At 45.6% G+C, this 18,017-nt stretch overlaps 1 pseudogene; it reads right to left on the bottom strand.

Moving 5' to 3' along the window:
* Positions 1-491: 491 nt before the first annotated feature.
* On the bottom strand, positions 492-2,032 carry LOC149872706 (syncytin-2-like; annotated as a pseudogene).
* Positions 2,033-18,017: the final 15,985 nt, after the last annotated feature.

Raw genomic sequence — 18,017 nt, 5'->3', positions numbered from 1 at the left:
AGTGTTTCTCTTCCCAGGGAAAGTGAGGTGCAGATGATTGTTGTGGCTTAGAGTGAAATTCAAATTGAAGTAATTGAAGCAAAGCTGACATATAGTTCATATACTACATAAAATGTTATTGCTACCCCTGTGTCTTATCTTGAAACTAGAGTTAAAGGCACTATATGTAGTAAATTGTCAGACCTGTGGCAGATCTAGGGAAGCTGGGATTTCTGATGTAGAAATTCAGACAGGATCACTGTTTAGCTAACAGAAGCACTTTATTTTGCATGGCCATGGAAGAAAAGCAAGGGGCAGCTCGTTCTCAATGAGAACAAAGCACAGCCTAACTTACATACAGATAAATCACACAGAGATCAACCCGCCCCATAACCTAGTCTTGGCAGTCTGACAGCAACTCATCTCAGTGTCTGACTGAGACAAGCGAGTTTTCTCAAGCTGCTTTCTGATAAGCTTATCCTGAAGGCCACTGTGTTATTCCCACTCGGTCTTCACCCACATCTCCCCACTCCATCCTGACCTGACACGTATTCACTTTTTTCAGTACTTTTCCATTCCTCATCATTCCCCCCCATGTAAGCGCTTGTGCTTACACTTCTATATTCATAAGGCCTTTGACATTCGCACTCATAGGCCACCTTGTTGAGCACCATCATCAGTAACTCAGTTCTAGAGAACCTAGAAACACTCTGAGCAGTTTTTGATAGACAACAGCATAAGCAACACAGAATCATTTGGATAATAATGAAAATGACAAAAATGCATAATAAACTTAGAATACAATATTTTAGCAGGGATTTTAATCATCTCCCTACATCTGGTAGCCACCCCCACCAATCAAAGGGTTTCTCCTCTGCAACCACATGGATCACTTGCAACTGCCTTCTTATAGTGCGGAGGTCTTTTTCCACTCATTGGTGCTGATCGATTCAGGTACAGCAAGTGTGATTAATAACAGCACAGACCCTACCCTGGGCAGCTAAGAGATAATCCAAAGCCATACGGTTTTCGGTAGCCACCTGTCCTATCTGGGTAATTTCATCGTTAAGAGCTCCTAAAGCATCAGCGCTGGCATTAAAAAAATTTCTTCATAACTCCTGAAATGTTTATAATAGTTCTTTCTAATTCAGCTACCCCGCAACCAAAGGAGAAATGCCCTAGTAAATTGATGGAATCTTGTGGGTTGGTGAACCAGTGGCTTTTCAATTGCTGTCCTAGATCTGGGCAAGCCAGGTGGGAGATTAGATACTTCATGCAGACAGAGGCTCAGGTATAAGTTAAATTCTGGGATGAGTCTCCCCAGAGTAAGGGTGCCGACCCAATGCCAGGGCAGAATCTTGTGGGCATCATTCCTGCATAGCCAGAACAAGCCTGGAGCAGCTATAGTGCTGAGGTCCCTACAGGTTGTACTCCCAATTCAGCATTTTTGATTAACCTGTAAGGTATAGGAAGGGACACGTGTGCTCCCCACCCACCTGCATTGAGATATTGGTTGGTTACAAGAAGCATAATCTAACAACATGTAAAATTCAGACCTGTTCATTACCAAACTATGGATGTCCTCCAGGGTTCTATAAATAGTGTGAGACCCATTGGTGCACTGAAGGGAAGTGTTTCCCAGCAGGACCCCAGACGTATTATGAGAGTGATAATTGAAGGTTGCTCGACATTTGGGGTAGTGCCCCACTGAGTAACCAGCTTCTCCCATCCTACCAATCCCATTGGACCTATAACAGAGTGCAGCTTCAAGTCTAAAAGATGGTTTCCAGCTATTCCGAGTCATCTTCCACCATTCAGGGATCGAGTGCTGTGTTCTACTAGAGTGAGAGGAAAATCTGACGAAGCTGGTATTGGTACTGTTTCCCCAGTCCTCAAGGGGAATTGGCACCCCAAGCACTGGGATTCCTCTGGCTGGGTGTGTAGGCCCATGTATGCACACCCAGCAATTTGTAAGGTTGCATGCACTAGCAATGCTCTGCCTCAGGAATGTAATACTGTTCTCCTCCCATGCCCCGACTAAAACCTTGGGCATGAAGCACAATAAAAGGCAACATCTCAGGGCCTTCTCGAGAGGTATTGCAAACACTGCTATGCTTTGGAACTTTGAGGGGCCACACTTGACTAAAACTTCGGCCTCCAGCACACTACCAGCAATAAAATACTGACCACAAGAATACAGAACAATGTTACCCCTTGGAGAGTTTTTAAATCTACATAATTATCTGTGACTTCCCAAGGGTTAGTGTGATTCACACTGAAGTACTAAAGGCAATTCAACACATAAAACAAAAGTTCGTAGCCACAAGTAAAACTGGGCTAGCTATATAGGCTATTCTTCAAGACTTTGTTGTTTGACCTTCCTCACAAGGAACCTCTTCGAGATTTCATTGTCTGACCTTCACTCACAGGAACGTTCTGGATCTTTATGGAAGTATCACCAGTGAGAGAAGCCTTCCAATCCATTGGGGCAGTTACCTTCTTGCAGTGGGAGGTATGGACCCAAGCAGAAACCTCGGCAACCTTCACAGCAGTTGGGGTGGTTAGCAGGGCCTGGAAAGGCCCATTCCACTGAGGCTGCAGGCAATCCTTCCTCTGCTGGACTTTAATCAAGACCCAATCTCCTGGTTGGACCGGGTTGCCATCTGAGCCACCATCTAGAAATTGAGGTTGCGCTGTGGCTTTAACCTACAACAAGATAACCTTGAGGGCCTTGGTGAGCCCTTGGCAGTAGGTTAATAAAGAATCACATAGATGAGTCAGATGTTGAGGTGGAAGTGCAGCGAGAGCCCTCATGGGCCAACCTATAATAATCTCAAAAGGGGTCAAACCCAAAGACCTCTGAACAGAATTTCGGATTTGGAAAAATACAAATGGGAGGGCCTCTGGCCACTTTAGACCAGTTTGTTCACAAGTCTTTGCTAAGAGAATATTATTATCAAAGTTTTTCCATTCCACTTTACCCCCACTCTGAGGATGATTTAGGGTGTGGAGCTGGTATCAGATGGAAAGGACCTTGCAAACATGTTGGACCACCTGGCCAAGAAAAGGAGAGCCATGATCTGAGTCCAGGGAAAGGGGTAGACCGAAGTGGGGCAGCAGGTCAAAAAGAAGCTTTTTGGCCACAGTGACGGCATCAGCCTGTCAGCAAGGGTATGCCTCAGGCCAACCACTAAAAAGGCAGAAAATAACCAAGACATACTTCCAGGGTAACTTGATGAAGTCCATCTGGAGGTGGAAAAAAGGGTAGAGACCGAAAGATCTGTGGAATGCATGTGGTTGGTGGGGTGGCCAGCCAGGATTGTGTCGCTGACACTGTAGACACTGGTGACAAAAATGGGCATCCACGGTAGCAAAACTCGGGACATACCAAAGGCGGCCAACTTCAGCTATCATCCCCTCTTTGGCCAAATGGGCCACTGAGTGTGCCATTTGAGCTAATAGGGATAACAGGGCCCTGGGGGCTACAAGGCAACCAGACGGGTGCTGCCATAAGGAGTTGGAGTGGAGAGAGCAGTCCGCTGAGATTCAGGAGTCCTTTTCAGCATTTAGGGCAGTATCCTGGAGAAAAGGAAGCTCAGGGGAGACAGGGGAAGAAAGGTAGAGAGTGGCCTGAAGGACTGGAGCCGAGAGTTCTGATAGGGCAGCGGTTTTTGCCATTGTGTCTGCCCTATCATTTCCCAGAGACACAGGATCAGCAGCAGCAGTATGCGCTTTGCACCATAGGACAGCAAGGGTGGAGGGAAGGAGGATAGCATCCAGGGGAGCAGTAATAAGGTGACGGTGGGAAATGGGAGTCCCAGCAGAAGTAAGAAACCCTCGCTGTTTCCAGATCTGTCCAAAGGAATGGCAGACACCAAAGGCATGACTAGAACCTGTATAGATATTAGTGGATTGTTCAGTGGCAAGGTGACAGGCATGAGTGAGAACAATGAGTTCAGCAGCTTGAGCATGAGTAACAGAAAGAGGAGCAGATTAAATAATGGCATAATCAGAGCAGAGACCCGAGCCAGCTCAGAGAATTCCATGATCATCTCAAAAACTGAAGCCATCAACATAGAAAATGAGGTCAGAGTTAGTCAGAGGAGTATCGGAAAGATCAGGACAGGGAAGGAAAACAAAATCCTCAAGCTGAGTGCAGTCATGGGGTTGACCATCTGAGGGTGAAGGAAAAAGAGAGGCAGGATTGAGGGGATCGCAACAGACAAGGGTCACTTGGTCCGCAGCTAGGAGAACCACCTCATAGTAGGATAGACGGCCAGGGGACAAGTGCTGATTTCTGCTGCATTGGAGAAGGGCAAGAACAGTGTATGGGACAGCAACAGTAAGGGGGTGCCTGAGGACAAGGTTATCGGTTTTAGAAACCAACAGAGTGGTGGCAACAACAGCATGGAGGCAAGGAGGAAACCCAGAAGCAACTGGGTCAAGGGAGGCACTACAGTAAGCAACAGGACGGTGTGGAGAGGGTCCGAAAGGCTGGGTCAAGACACCAGAGGCAGTGCCTTGGTGTTCATGGCAGAAGAGAGTGAAAGGTTTACAGTATTCAGGCAGACCAAGAGCGGAGGAAGAAGAAAGGTCTTGCTTCAGCTGACAGAAGGCAGATTCATGGACGTCTTCCCAGGGTAGCGGGTCAGAATCACAGGTGAGAAGGGTAAGAGGTTTAGAAAGTCCACAATAATTAGGAATCCACTGTCTGCAGTAGTTGGCAGCACCTAGAAAACCACGAAGCTGATGTTTAGTCTGTGGGCAAGGGAGAGAGAGAACAGCTGAAAGATGATCAGGAGACAGGTGACAGGTACTGTGAGAAATAGTGTACCCCACATAGGTAACAGAAGTCTGACAGAATTGGAGCTTAGAGTGGGAGGCTTTGTGGCCCTGTGCTGCAAGTTGTTCTAAAAGAGCGACAGAGTCACTTTGGCAATGATGGATCGTATCAGAACAAAGAAGCAAATTATCTACATATTGAACCAGCACATAATCATGAGGCAGCTGGACTGTATCGAGGTCAGACTTGAGAACTTGGCTATATATGGTGGGTGAATCACAGAATCCTTCAGGCAGACAGGTGAAGGTGTATTTCTGGCCCTGATAAGTAAAAGCAAATAAACATTGAGAGTCAGGGTGAACTGGTATAGAAAAGAAAGCATTACAGAGATCCACCACAGAAAAATAAAGAGCGGAAACAGGTATTTGAGACAGTACAGTGGTGGGGTTGGGTACCACAGCTGTCAAGGGAATCACAAAATTGTTAATAGCACGCAAATCTTGAACAAAATGATAAACAGGCAACCCCTCAGGTGTACACTTCTCCTTCTTTTGGACTGGAAAAATCGGAGTATTACAACAGGACCGGGAAGGTACAAGGACACCTTGTTCTAGGAGACCTTGTATTACAGGAGCAATGCCTCTGGAGGCAGCAACTGATAGTGGGTATTGAAGTTTCAGTGGGGGAGACACTCCTGATTTAACCTTGTTAGAAACCAGGATGGCACCCTTGAGCAGTCCCACATCAGTTGTGGAGTGGGACCAAAAGGACTCAGGAACTTGAGCCAATAGTTCCTACTGCAACAAGGAAGAATTGGACTTGGGTTCCTGTTCCATCATGGCCATCATCAAGGCAGGAATTTGAGTCTAGGGTAGTGTGAGGAAAGCCCCATCTGGAGAACAGTGAACTGTTGCTTGCAACTTGCAAAGGAGGTCTCACCCAAACATAATTACAGAGGCGCAAAGACTCAGCAAAAAAGCATGTTGCTCAGTAAGGGGACGCAAGGTAAATGAGAGCGGCTGTCTAATGAGGTGGTCAATGGGTTGATCCCCAATACTTACAGCAGTGATTACTCTATCAGAAATGGGGACCTTAGAAACAAAATCAGAGCTAAGCATAGACAAAGAAGCACCGGTGTTGACAAGAAAGGGAACAGTTCGTCCTCCCACAATAACAGGTATTGTAGCATCGGAAAAGGCAGAAAGTAAAGGGGCTAGTGTCTCTGGGTCTTCTCAGCTGTCCTAATACTGATTTTCACCTTTGAAGGACTGGAGAGGAGCTGGTCTGGGTGGTGGTGCTCGGTGGGTGCCTGGCTGAAATGGAGGGACACTAGCTAAGAGCACGGGACCACCAGGTTTGTTTGGGCACTCATTCTTCCAATGGCCTCTTTGCTTACAGTAATGGCAGACATCATTGGGAATGTTAGAGGGACCAGGTGGTTGGGTCACGTGAAACGGTCCTGCAGGGTGCCATGGTTTGGTGCCACCCTGGAGATCTCTGATTTGCAAAGCCATCAGCTTGTCCTGAGCCTTTGATTTTTGCTGTTCTGCTTTAGTATAGAAATGAGAGGCAGCAGCCAAAACTTTGGTAAGAGGTTTAGTTTCCCATCCAATCAAGGTGTTTTGCAGGGGCTCGGAGATCCTAGGTAACAGCCCTAAAACAAAGGTCTGAATAACTATGGCAGGGAGGCTGGTTTCTGGGTCTAGATTGCCAGAATGTGCCTCAAAGGCTTGGACCAGGTGAGAATAGTAGTCGGCAGGAAGTTCTTCTGGCTTTTGCTTACAGGTGGAAATTTTGTACCAGTCTGTTTTTTGTGGGGAGACCCTGGGGACAGCCTCAAGAACCTGTTTATAGAGTTTCGGCAGATGATTCTTGCCAGGGTCTTGAGTAGGCCAGTTGGTCACTTAAAGGAGGGTGTTTTTCTGGTCTCCAGGAAGAATTCCACTGAGGAGCATCTGAATTTTGATGTGGGTTGGCTTATAAACCTCAAAGAGTGTTTGGAGTTTTTGAGCAAACCCGGTAGGGTCATCATGGAATTTAGGGAAGGTGGTCAACCAAGAGACAATTTCTGATGGTGAGACAGGGATATGAACCACCACGGGTTGCCCCCCTGGCACAGGGTATTCTCGGAGGGGATACTGTGCCCTGGCAAGCTTTCTGCCCTGGTGAGCCGCCTTCCTTACAAGGGTCCTCTGGCAGTCTACCTTGGTGGTACCATTATTTTGGTTCCTGAGGGTCAATTTGACTGGGGTATTCTGCTGGTCTAGGGAAGTTGAATGTATGGTCCACTCCTCTTGGGGATCCAGGGGGACATCAATTTTGAACTGGTTCCCTGTGGGATAATCAAAGGTGACGGTGGTAATGGGAGAAGAAGGACCAGAGGTAAGGGCTGGTGGAGTTGCCAGGGAAGCTGATGTGGTGGATGCAACAGCGCCTGAGGCCATGGGACTGGTGGGTGGTGGTGAAAACGGGACCCAGTGATCCAGCAAATCATCTCAGGGTGGATTGTCTGGTGGCAGGGACAAGGCTGGGTAAACCCTAGGTGGACATGGTGAACAAGGGGCAGACGGGGTCAGCCCCTGACACTGGAGATCTCTAACATGATTTTGAAGGTGATCAATTTGCTTCTTAAATTTTTCTGCATTATCTTAAAAGGAAGCCACAAGGGTGCGCTTATGGCACTTTTAAGACTCGTCTTCCCATAGGTACCAGGCTTCCATTTGAACAGGGTGCTTACTTTTCAAATTATCTTGGTGTTGAGGATACGATGATCCCATGACCCATCTAAGGGCCAGTGCAATTTGGGATCACCATTGGTATATCGGTTCCATTTAATTAATTACTGCATTGACTGGGGCTCATATTTTAGAAACATAAACCAGGCGGGATCCCGCAGCAAAACCTTAGAGGTCCCACTACCCATTGTCATGCCTAGGACTTACTGACAACAATACAGGCAGGTACTCACCCTGGCCAGGGATTTTTCCAGAGCCAAACAGGCAGATGATAGATCAGAGACCAGAGTGTTGACGCCGCAGAGCCAAAGAACCGAGTCAAGGAGAGCCTTCTCGGAGCGACAGAGTCGAAGAGCCAAGACAAGGGTCCTACTCGGGGTGGTCTGTTTAAGGACACATCCTGGCTGATCCCCCAAGATGATATAGAAATTCAGACAGGATCACTGTTTGGCTAACAGAAGCTCTTTATTTTGCATGGCCATGGGAGAACAGCAAGGGGCAGCTCATTCTCTGAGCACAGCACAGGCTAACCTATATACTGATAAATTACACATAGATCAACCCGCACCATAACATAGTCTTGGCAGTCTGATAGCAACTCATCTCAGTGTCTGGCTGAGCCAAGTGAGTTTTCTCAAGCTGCTTTCTGATAAACTTATCCTGAAGGCCGCTTTGTTATTCCCGCTCGGCCTTCAGCCACATCACACCCCTCCATCCTGACCTGACATATGTTCACTTTTTTCAGTACTTTTCCATTCCTCATCACTTCTAAGATTACTTTGCATGAACTACAAACTTGTCATCAGTTTTACACAGTAGGTGGTATCTTCAGAGTGGGTATCTGCAATTATCAGATAATTAGCCTCTATCCAATTTGAGAGGAACACTTAATGAATATTTCGTTAAACAATAGACCAGGATTTCCTTGAATCATAGAATCATAGAAGTAGGGTCAGAAGGGACCTTGTATATCTTCAAGTTCGACCCCCTGCCTGGGCAGGAAAAAAACTGGGCTCAAATGACTCTAGCCAAGTAGGCATCAAGCCTCTTCTTAAAGACCCTAACAGTAGGAGCCTGCACCACTTCCCTTGGAAGTTGGTTCCAGATCCTAGCCTCCCTAACTGTAAAGTAGTTCTTATGGATGTCTAATCTAATCCTACTCTCCAACAACTTGTGGCCATTAGTCCTTGTTATGCCAGAGGGCGCTAGGGAAACAAGGTTTCTCACAAACCCTTTTGGTCCCCCCTAGTGAGTTTATAGATGGTCACCAGGTCCCCCTCTCAGCCTTCTCTTGTGAAAGCTGAACAGGTTCAGGTCCTGGAGTCTCTCATTGTAGGGCCTGCCCTGTTGATCCCAGATCATGCGAGTGGCCCTCCTCTGGACCCTCTCAATGTTGTCCACATCCCTCCTGAAGTGCGGCACACAGAACTGGACACAGTACTCCAGCTGTCACCTGACCAGTGTCGCACAGAGGGGGAGGATCACCTCCTTGGCCCTACTGCACCTGTGGATGAACAACAAGGTCCGGTTAGTCCCGCCAACTGTGACTTTGCATTGTCGGCCTATGTTCATCTTGGAGTCAATAATGACTCCAAGATCCCTTTTTGCCTCTGTGCTCTCAAGAAGGGAGTTTTCCATTTTATAAGTGTGCTGCTGGTTACTACTGTCCAAGTACAGTACCCTGCATTTGTCAGTATTGAAACGCATCCTGTTTTTGTTAGCCCGCCCTTGTAACCTATCCAGGTCTTAGTGCTTCAGTCTTTCCCTCCCTACTAGCTTGCTCACCTCACCCCAAATTTTGGTATCATCAGTGAATTTAAAAAGGTTGCTTTTCACCCTGTCGTCCAAATCGCTGATAGAGATTGAACAGTGTGAGCCCAAGGACCGAGCCCTGGTGGACTCCACTGCTCACTTCTCCCCAGGTTGAATATGACCCATCCTCCACCACCCTTTGAGTATGACCCTTCAGCCAATCTGCAATCCATCTGACTGTGTAGCCATCAATGCCACAGTCCCCTAGTTTTTTTAATGAGGATGGGGTGGGAGACAGTGTCAAAGGCCTTGCTGAAATCCAGAAAGACTATGTCAATGGCGACACCTGCATCCAATGCTTTTGTGACCTGATCACAAAAGGCAATCAGGTAGGTCTGACATGACCTACCCCTAATGAAACCACGCTGGTTGCCCTTGAGCATCATCCCTGAAGCTGGCCTATCACAGATGTGCTTCTTGATGATCTTCTCAAAGCATTTCCCTAAGACTGAGGTAAGACTGACGGGCCTATAGTTGCCCGGGTCCTCCCTCCTCTCTTTTTTAAAGATGGAGACCAGGATGGCTATCTTCCAATCATCTGGCACCTGGCCCAAGCACCATAAGCACTTGAAAAGCCGTGCAAAAGGTCCTGCAATAACCCCTGCTAGCTCCCTCAACACCCTGGGGTGGAGAGCATCTGGACCCATTGATTTGAACACATCCAGCCCCTCCAGAAGCTCTCTAACCTGGTCCTTCCCAACCTGAGGTCTGGAGGCATTCCCCTCGAGTCTGTCTTGCATCATGGTGGGGGAGTCCCTGTATCTGCCCAAGAAAGCAGAGGTGAAGAATTGGTTAAAGAGGTCTGCTTTCTCCTCTGGCACAAACCACCAGATTGCCCAGAGAATCTTGCAGAGGCCCCACATTTCCCAGTGTGGACCCCACATTTCCCTATATATTTGAAAAATGACTTTTTATTATCTTTGATTTTGGATGCTAGTCCTAGCTCTATGTCTGCCTTAGCTTTCCTGACAGCCCCCCCTACAGGCCCAAGCAGAGGAGGTATACTCCTCTTTGGAGATAGCACTCCCCTTCCACCAGTTGTATGCCATCTTTCTGGCAATCAGGCATTCCTGGACACCCTTGGTGAGCCAGGGGGGCTTTTGGGCCCTCCTGCCCCCTTTGCTTCTTGTTGGGATAGTCACTCCTTGGGCCCTGAGTATCGTCTCTTTAAGAAACGACCACTCATCTTGGGCACTGAGTTCCCCTGCTCTCAAGAACCCCAGCACCTCTTCCACTAATTTCCACAACTCATTAAAGTTGGCGTCTTGAAATCTAGGGCTACCGCCTTGCTGCAGGCCCTTGATACCCTGCGCTGGATAGTGAATTCCAGGAAGTGATGATTTCTATCCCCCAGGTGGTCAAGAACCTGGAGGTCCCTTACCAGGTCATGACCTGTAGCCAGGACCAGGTCCAACAGGGCATTTCCTGTGATGGGACTGTGCACCTCCTGAATTAAGTGGAGGTCCTGTATCTCAGCCAGGAATCTCCTGGAACGGTCTGACCTGGCTGACTGTTCCTCCCAGCAGATGTCCGGTTAATTTAAATCACCCATGACAACTACATCCCTTGCCTTAAGTGCCTCTGCAAGCTGGCCCAAAAATTGCTGGTCCTGCTTCTCCCCTTGGTTGGGGGGTCTGTAGTAGACCTCCACTGTTAGATCCCTCTCCCCATGACCCCCTTGTATCTTGACCCAGAGCACTTCAGCTTGCCCCTCCTCTGACCCATTCTGCTAGCAGAGGATGTGTATTGCTTCTTGACATAGAGCACCACACCCCCGCCTTTCCTTCCATCTTTATCCCACCTGTAAAGCCAATAACTCCTAATGCTAGCTGCCCAGTCATGGGATGAATCCCACCACGTTTCTGTAAGTCCTATTATGTCTGGGTCTGAACTGGCTATTCTGAGAGCGAGTTCCTCCTGTTTATTCCCCATACTATGAATTGAAAGGAGAATTGAATGAAGATCCTGGATCTGAAAATTTACTTGAATATGATGAGGTGCATTATGTGTGGGGTTTCCTCAGAACAAGTCATACTCTTTGTTTCTGCCAGGCATTAGGGATTTGACTCCCTTTGCTAAACTCAGAGTAATGACCATCTACAGAAATGAAATCAGAAGTGAGATGTGGTCTTGAATTAAAGATGAGATATTGATCAATGTTTGGTTTTTTCTAATTAAAGTCATTCAGAGAATAAAGCAGACAGAATTTGAGAGCTAGTGTTCAGAACAAGGGAGGTCCCCACTCAGGTACAAGCATGGGTGACGTGTAGGGGGTACAAGTGGGTGCATGTACACCCCCTGTGATTGGCGATGCAACCCCTGAGATTGGCCACTGCTGCTGGTGGTGCCTGTGGGTGGTCACGGCTCCCCACGCTCTGCCCTTGACACTGACACTATTGGCAGCGTCTGCGGGAAGTCGCCAATCACTGGTGGCTGTTGCCAACACTGCCAGTGACATCTGTGGGTGGTCGCCGATTGCTGGTCAGTGCTTGCCACCCTCCTCTTTCCCTGTTGACACCACTGCGGCCACCTGTGGGAGTTCCCCGCTCACCACCGCCATGCCCCTGCTGCTGTCACTGCCACTGCCACCTTCAAGTGCTCGCCATGCTCTGCTCCAGTCTCAGGAGGCACTCAGTATTTATGTGCACAGTAGACCTCTGGATCCTTGGTTACCAGCTGTAATTTTGTCTTACTGCAAAGAAACTAACACTTTGGACATTCTGGATTGTGGAATATAAGAATTCCCCAAAACTGCAATCTACAATACCTTCATTCACAATTAACAGATTCTACCAAACATTCTATAAGTAATATTCAAGCATCTTTTTCTAATATCACTTAAAATGAAGCACAATGAAATGGATATAAAATTTCATTCCATAATCTGCAATGTATATAACTACCAATTTATACGGGAAAAAAACAGAAACAGTCCCCTGAAAGCTTCTTGTGTTTGATACTTACCAAAAGAAAGCAGAAAATACTTCATGGAGTTCTGTAAATTAGCCTACATGCTTCATTTTTAATAAAGTCAGCAGCTGAAAACAAATAAGTTATTAATCTACATCATCACATACATAAAAGTATATAACAATTCTTTTTTACAAATTTGTAACAACCTGAGATAGGGATAAATTAAAAGAATTGTACTAATGTCACTTTTGCATGAATATACAAATTATACACCTTATACCCATCCTAACTTAACAATATTTTTAGTATTTCATTTACTTTGCTAAGCACTTATCTTTTGAGAAGCATTGAGGAATACAGCTTAACTAAGATAGTATTCAAACCTATCTTACTTAAGATAGCTAATTGTATGGATGTAATTAAAGTTTCAATGAAAGTTGCAGAGTGCAATTAAAAGTGTAGCCCTCTACCTTTTTATATATGACTTCTGCAGACTTAATGACAGTCTTTTAGCTCACACAGGAATGGGAAACAGACACTGCATGTAGTAATAATTCCCAGCATTTCTTCCAACACTTCGTTACTTTGTTTCTGCCAAACCCAGATTAAAATAGGTCTCCACCAGCATGTCTACATGTTGCTGCATGGTGACATTGCTACAGTACTTTTGGAAATACTAAAGCATGGTATAGTAACTGCCTGTACTGTGTCGTGTGCATGGAGAACAGTTAGATTTTCTGCTACATTGCTGTAGCAGTGTACTAAAATGGGGGAGCATGCTCATAGATTCCTAGACTGTAAGGCTGGAAGGAACCTCAGAAGATCATCGGGTCCAGCCCCTTGCACCAAGCAGGAAAGACAACTGAGGTAAGGTGACCGTCCAATATCCTCTTGAAGATTTCCAGGGTAGGCAATTGTACCACCCCTGGAGGAAGCTTATTCCACTGTCTAGTTGTGAAGTACTTTTTCCTAATGTTGAGCCTGAAATGATCTTCCAGGAGTTTATAATTACTCCTAGTTTTACCCAATGGTGCCCTCATGAACAGCTGTTCACTGATCCCTTGATGTATGCCTTTGTTGTAACAGTAATCTGCTACCAAGTCCCCTCTGTACCTTTTTTTTTTCAGGCTGAAGAGTCCCAGATGCCTCAGCCTTACCTCATATGGCTTGCCGCACAAGTCTCTGATCACACGGGTGGCCCTTCTCTCAAGCTTTACCACAACCTTGTTGAAGTGCTGGATGCAGTACTCCATCTGTGGTCTCACCAACACTGAGCAGAGTGGGAGAATCATTCCTTTGGTTTTGCTGAAGATGCATTGATTGATGCATGCCAGGGTATTTTTAGCCCTGCTGTCTACAGCTTCAAATTGTCGGCTCATGTTCCTACTGTTGTCTATTATTACCCCAAAGTTCCTTTCATTCATAGTGCTGGTCAGGTTGGCATTGCCAAGCCTGTAGGTGTTCAGGGGATTGTTCATCCCCAGGTGGAGCACTTAACATTTCTTGACATTGAACTACATCTGGTTTTGGTCTGATCAATTTGCCAGTCTGTCTAGCTCTGCCTGTATCTGCAGCCTATCTTCAAGTGTGACCACACTACCCCATAACTTGTTGTCATCCACAAACTTGGCCAGTGAGCTCCTCACCCCCACATCCAAATCATTGATGAAGGTGTTGAATAGTACCGAACCAAGCACCAACCCCTGTGGGAAACCACTGGACACTTTCCGCCAAGAAAAGGCCAGGATTCTGGCTGTCATTCAGAATCCTACCTTCTGCAAGTGTATTGTACATAGAATCCTTAATAAATTTTTCCAGGAATTGCCCTAGGATAGAAATTAGACTAATTGACCTATAGTTACCTTGGTCCTCCCTCCTCCCCTTCTTGAAGATAGTCACAACATTGGCCCACTTCCAGTCCTCAGAGACCTCCCTGGAGCACTGTGAGTTTTGGAAGAGCTTTGCCAGGGTTCCACAGTGACTTCAGCCAGCTTCATCAGCGCTCTTTGATGAAGTTCATCCATTCATGCTGACTTGTATACACCCAATTTTCAAATTGATCACACACCAGTTCTATGGCAATAATAAGAAGGCAGTCATTTGAACCTTGCTCATTCTGCACCCTAGCTGGTGTGATTTTCTCCTTGGCCTCATGAAAGACTGAAGCAAAGTAGTCATTTAGGAGTTCAGTTTTCTCCTGAATGCTGGTGACTAGCTGTCCTGAGTTGTTGAGTAGTCGCCCCACACTCCCATGCATTTTCCTCCCATTCCCTATGTAGCTAAAGAAGGGTTTCTTGTTGTCCTTGATTCCCGTTCCTAATTTTAGTTCAGTCTCTGTCTTAGCTTTTCCAGTCTTATCCCTACATGTGTGAGCCATTGATATATAGTCCTCCTTGGGGGCTGTCCCTAGCTTCCATTGACTTTACACCCCTTTCTTCTTTCTTAAGAGGATCATGATTTCCCTGTTTAGCCAAGAGGGCTTCTCAGCCTTTTTGCTACATTTTCTCTGCATGAGAATAGACTTCTGCTATGGTGACATAGCTGCCAATCACATGTAGACCTATGCGATCACTGTGTTGTTGTAGCATGGCATATGGTGATGTAGTGTGTCACTACATCACCATAGGGCTATGTATAGACATCTTGCATGTGAGTCCCCATGATAACATGTCCTATTCTGGACAGAAACTATATAATATATGCTTAATAACAGCAGTAGTAAAAATTATCTAGTCTTTTATAAAAATAAATTAAAATGAAAAGAAATTAACATGCTTTCTTTATTTTTCACTCATCTAACATTTTGCAACTCTTTTTGTGAACAAAATCCTGAATTTCTATGCAGGTTATACATGCTTTCCTCCTATTTGCAAGCACATTGCTCTGCAATGCATGTCACTGTTCATCTGCAACACTTTAACTTGAACCCTCTCCTTTAAGATGAGTTCATTGTATTTACCAGTGCTGGAGTACTGCAATATTTGTCATATAACCATAGATACAGGATATAACCAAACCTAATACTCATACAATACTCAGGATTAAAGACTGTGGAGGACATTTCAGAAGAAGCTTTCAACTGAAAATAAAGAATAAGAATACAGGTGTGTATCAATAGTCCACCATCCATTTTCTTTACAAAGCAGCTTCACAATGAACAAATCATGTGGGATGGATGATAAAATAAGTTGGAAGAATATTACATGCCACAAATTAGTAGATAACAAAACACAGAAGTTCCAAAAGCTAATTTACAAAACAAATTTTGAAGATGTGAAAAACTCAAATTGTAGGCAGAAAGAACATAAATTTGGAATTGTAGAAAATCAGAAGGTGATATTATATGCAAAAATTAATTAAGTACATCAGAATAAAGTTAGCATAAAAGTTGAGGATCAATGTTTAAACCAAAATTCCATTTTCGTAACCAGGATGGATGAAGGACCCAGAGGGAAAAAAGGGAGATATCCCTAATACAAGTCTTGAGATTTTACTTTGCCCTACGACAAGTGCTAGACTGAATAGAGAACTGTATTAATTTTAACAGAGAATTGTCCTCCCATGAGGAAGTTGAAACAGATGCTCAAACAGATTAATGAATGCATAAAGCCTATCGAGATTTCAAATTACTGCAAAAAAGTCTGTAGGTGAGTGAAATTAAACAGCAGAAATAACACCCCCCAAAAAAGCATGTCATGCATAAAATGGTAGATTGGTCTATGAGTTGAAAGGTAGGGCATGGTGACACCTCCAGGAACCCCTGCCCCCTCTGAGTGCACATATGGGGTTTGTAGTGCCTCAATGCAATTTGCTCTGCAAACCACATAGGGCATGACTGTGAGACCCCCAGGACCTCAGATAAGGCTGCTGGGGCCAGCACAGGTGCTGGTCCAAACCTCTCCTACCCCACCCAGGTCAATTTGCCCCACACTGGTCTCTTTTATGAAAAGGAGGGCAGTCATTTGGTTCAGAACTGAATAGAACAAGGCCTGTTCATTTGATCAAGTGTCTTTTCATACATGGATGAGCTCTACCTGACTCAAGAAGCATATGGATTGACAAGAGGTAAAGCGCTGCTGCCCCTGGTATTGGCTAAAGGGATGATATAGTCAGCAACCTAAGAATCGAAGGAAAGCTGGGAGACAGTAACCATGAAGTGATCACTTTTACTACCCAATGCAAAGCTGGTAAGTCAGTCAGCAAAGAAAAAGTCAGCTTTTAGGAAAGCTGACTTTGATAACCTCAGGAGGCTTGTTGTTGAGGCCCTAAGGGGCCATGATTCGACATGGAGGGGAGCGCAAGAGGAGTAGTTGCTCCTTAATGGAGCAATCCTGAAAGCACAAGAGATATCCATTCCATCTCAGAGAAAAGGTAGCAAAAGAACACACCTTGGCTCAGCAGGGAACTTGCGGACCTCCTACCCCCAAAGAGAGAAGCTTATAAAGGATGGAATACAGTACTGGTCCATATCTGTAGGGAGTGAACCAGGAAAGCCAAGGATGCAACAAAACTCCAACTGGATACACATATCAAGGACAATAAAAAGTCCTTTTTCAGATATGTGGGAGGTAACATTGGACCCCTCCTAAACCAAATGAGACAACTGACACCCAGGAAAAATCCAACCTGCTTAATGTATACTTTGCATTGGTTTTTCATCAGCCCAAAGGGACCACCCTGCCTAGCATGATGCAGGATGGCCAGGGTGAAGGTGAATTTATATTCAGCATCACCGTACACCTTATAAAGGAACACCTTGAGATGCTGGACACCTTCAAGTCAGCTGGTCCTAACAGATTACACCCCCAAGTACTTAAAGAACTGGCAGGTGTCATAGCCCAGTCACTGGCAAAGATATTCAAAAACTCATGGCACTCAGGTGAAGTACTTGAAGATTTGACCTCAATCCCTGGAAAGATTCTGGAAAAAATGATCAAAGAGACCTTCTTGACAAGCTAGGTGATGGTAACATCCTAAGGAACAGCCAGCATGGGTTTGTTGTGAGTGGCTCTGCCTAATCGATCTCATCACCTTCTATGATCCATTGACATATCACCTGGACAAGGGAGAAGAGATTGACATCATATATCTGGACTTCAAAAAAGATTGACATCATATATCTGGACTTCAAAAAAGCATTTGATCTGGTATCCCATGATCTCCTCATGGAAAAATTGGCCAACTGCAGCCTCGGCTACATCACAGTCTGATGGTCGGGGAATTGGCTCCAAGGTTGGACCCAGAGAGTGGTAGTCAGTGGAAGTGAATCATCATGGTGTTCTCTGACCAGTGGTATCCCCCAAGGCTCCATCCTTGGACCTGTTCTCTATAACATCTTTATTAACGATGCGATCACCAGTGTCTGAAGCGGACTGGCCAAGTTCACCTAATTTTCACAGATTTCATAGATTTCATAGAAGTTTGGGTTGGAAGGAAACTCAAAGATTATCAAGTCCAGCCCCCTGCCCTAGGGGCAGGAAGTCAGCTAGGGTCAAAGGACCCTAGCAAGATAAGCATCTAAGTGTTTCTTGAATAAGTCAGAGTAGGTGCCTGCACCACATCTGGAGTCTATTCCAGGTCTTGGGGGCTCGGACAGTAAAGAAATTTTTCATATGTCCAGCATAAAATGGTCCTGTTGGAGTTTATGACCATTGGTCCTTATTTTTCCTTGTGGTCCTTTGGTGAACAGACATTCTCCCAGATCTTGATGAACACCCCTTGTGTACTTATAGGTCCCCATGAGCCTGAGGTTTTCCAGACAAAAGAGTTTCATGGCTCTCAGCCTCTCTTCATAG

This window comes from Crocodylus siamensis, chromosome 1, assembly GCF_052110815.1.
Source record: "Crocodylus siamensis isolate JL-2025a chromosome 1, ASM5211081v1, whole genome shotgun sequence".
Classification (NCBI taxonomy): domain Eukaryota; kingdom Metazoa; phylum Chordata; order Crocodylia; family Crocodylidae; genus Crocodylus; species Crocodylus siamensis.
Note: the sequence above shows the minus strand (reverse complement) of the source record. Positions and strands in the feature narration are given on the sequence as shown.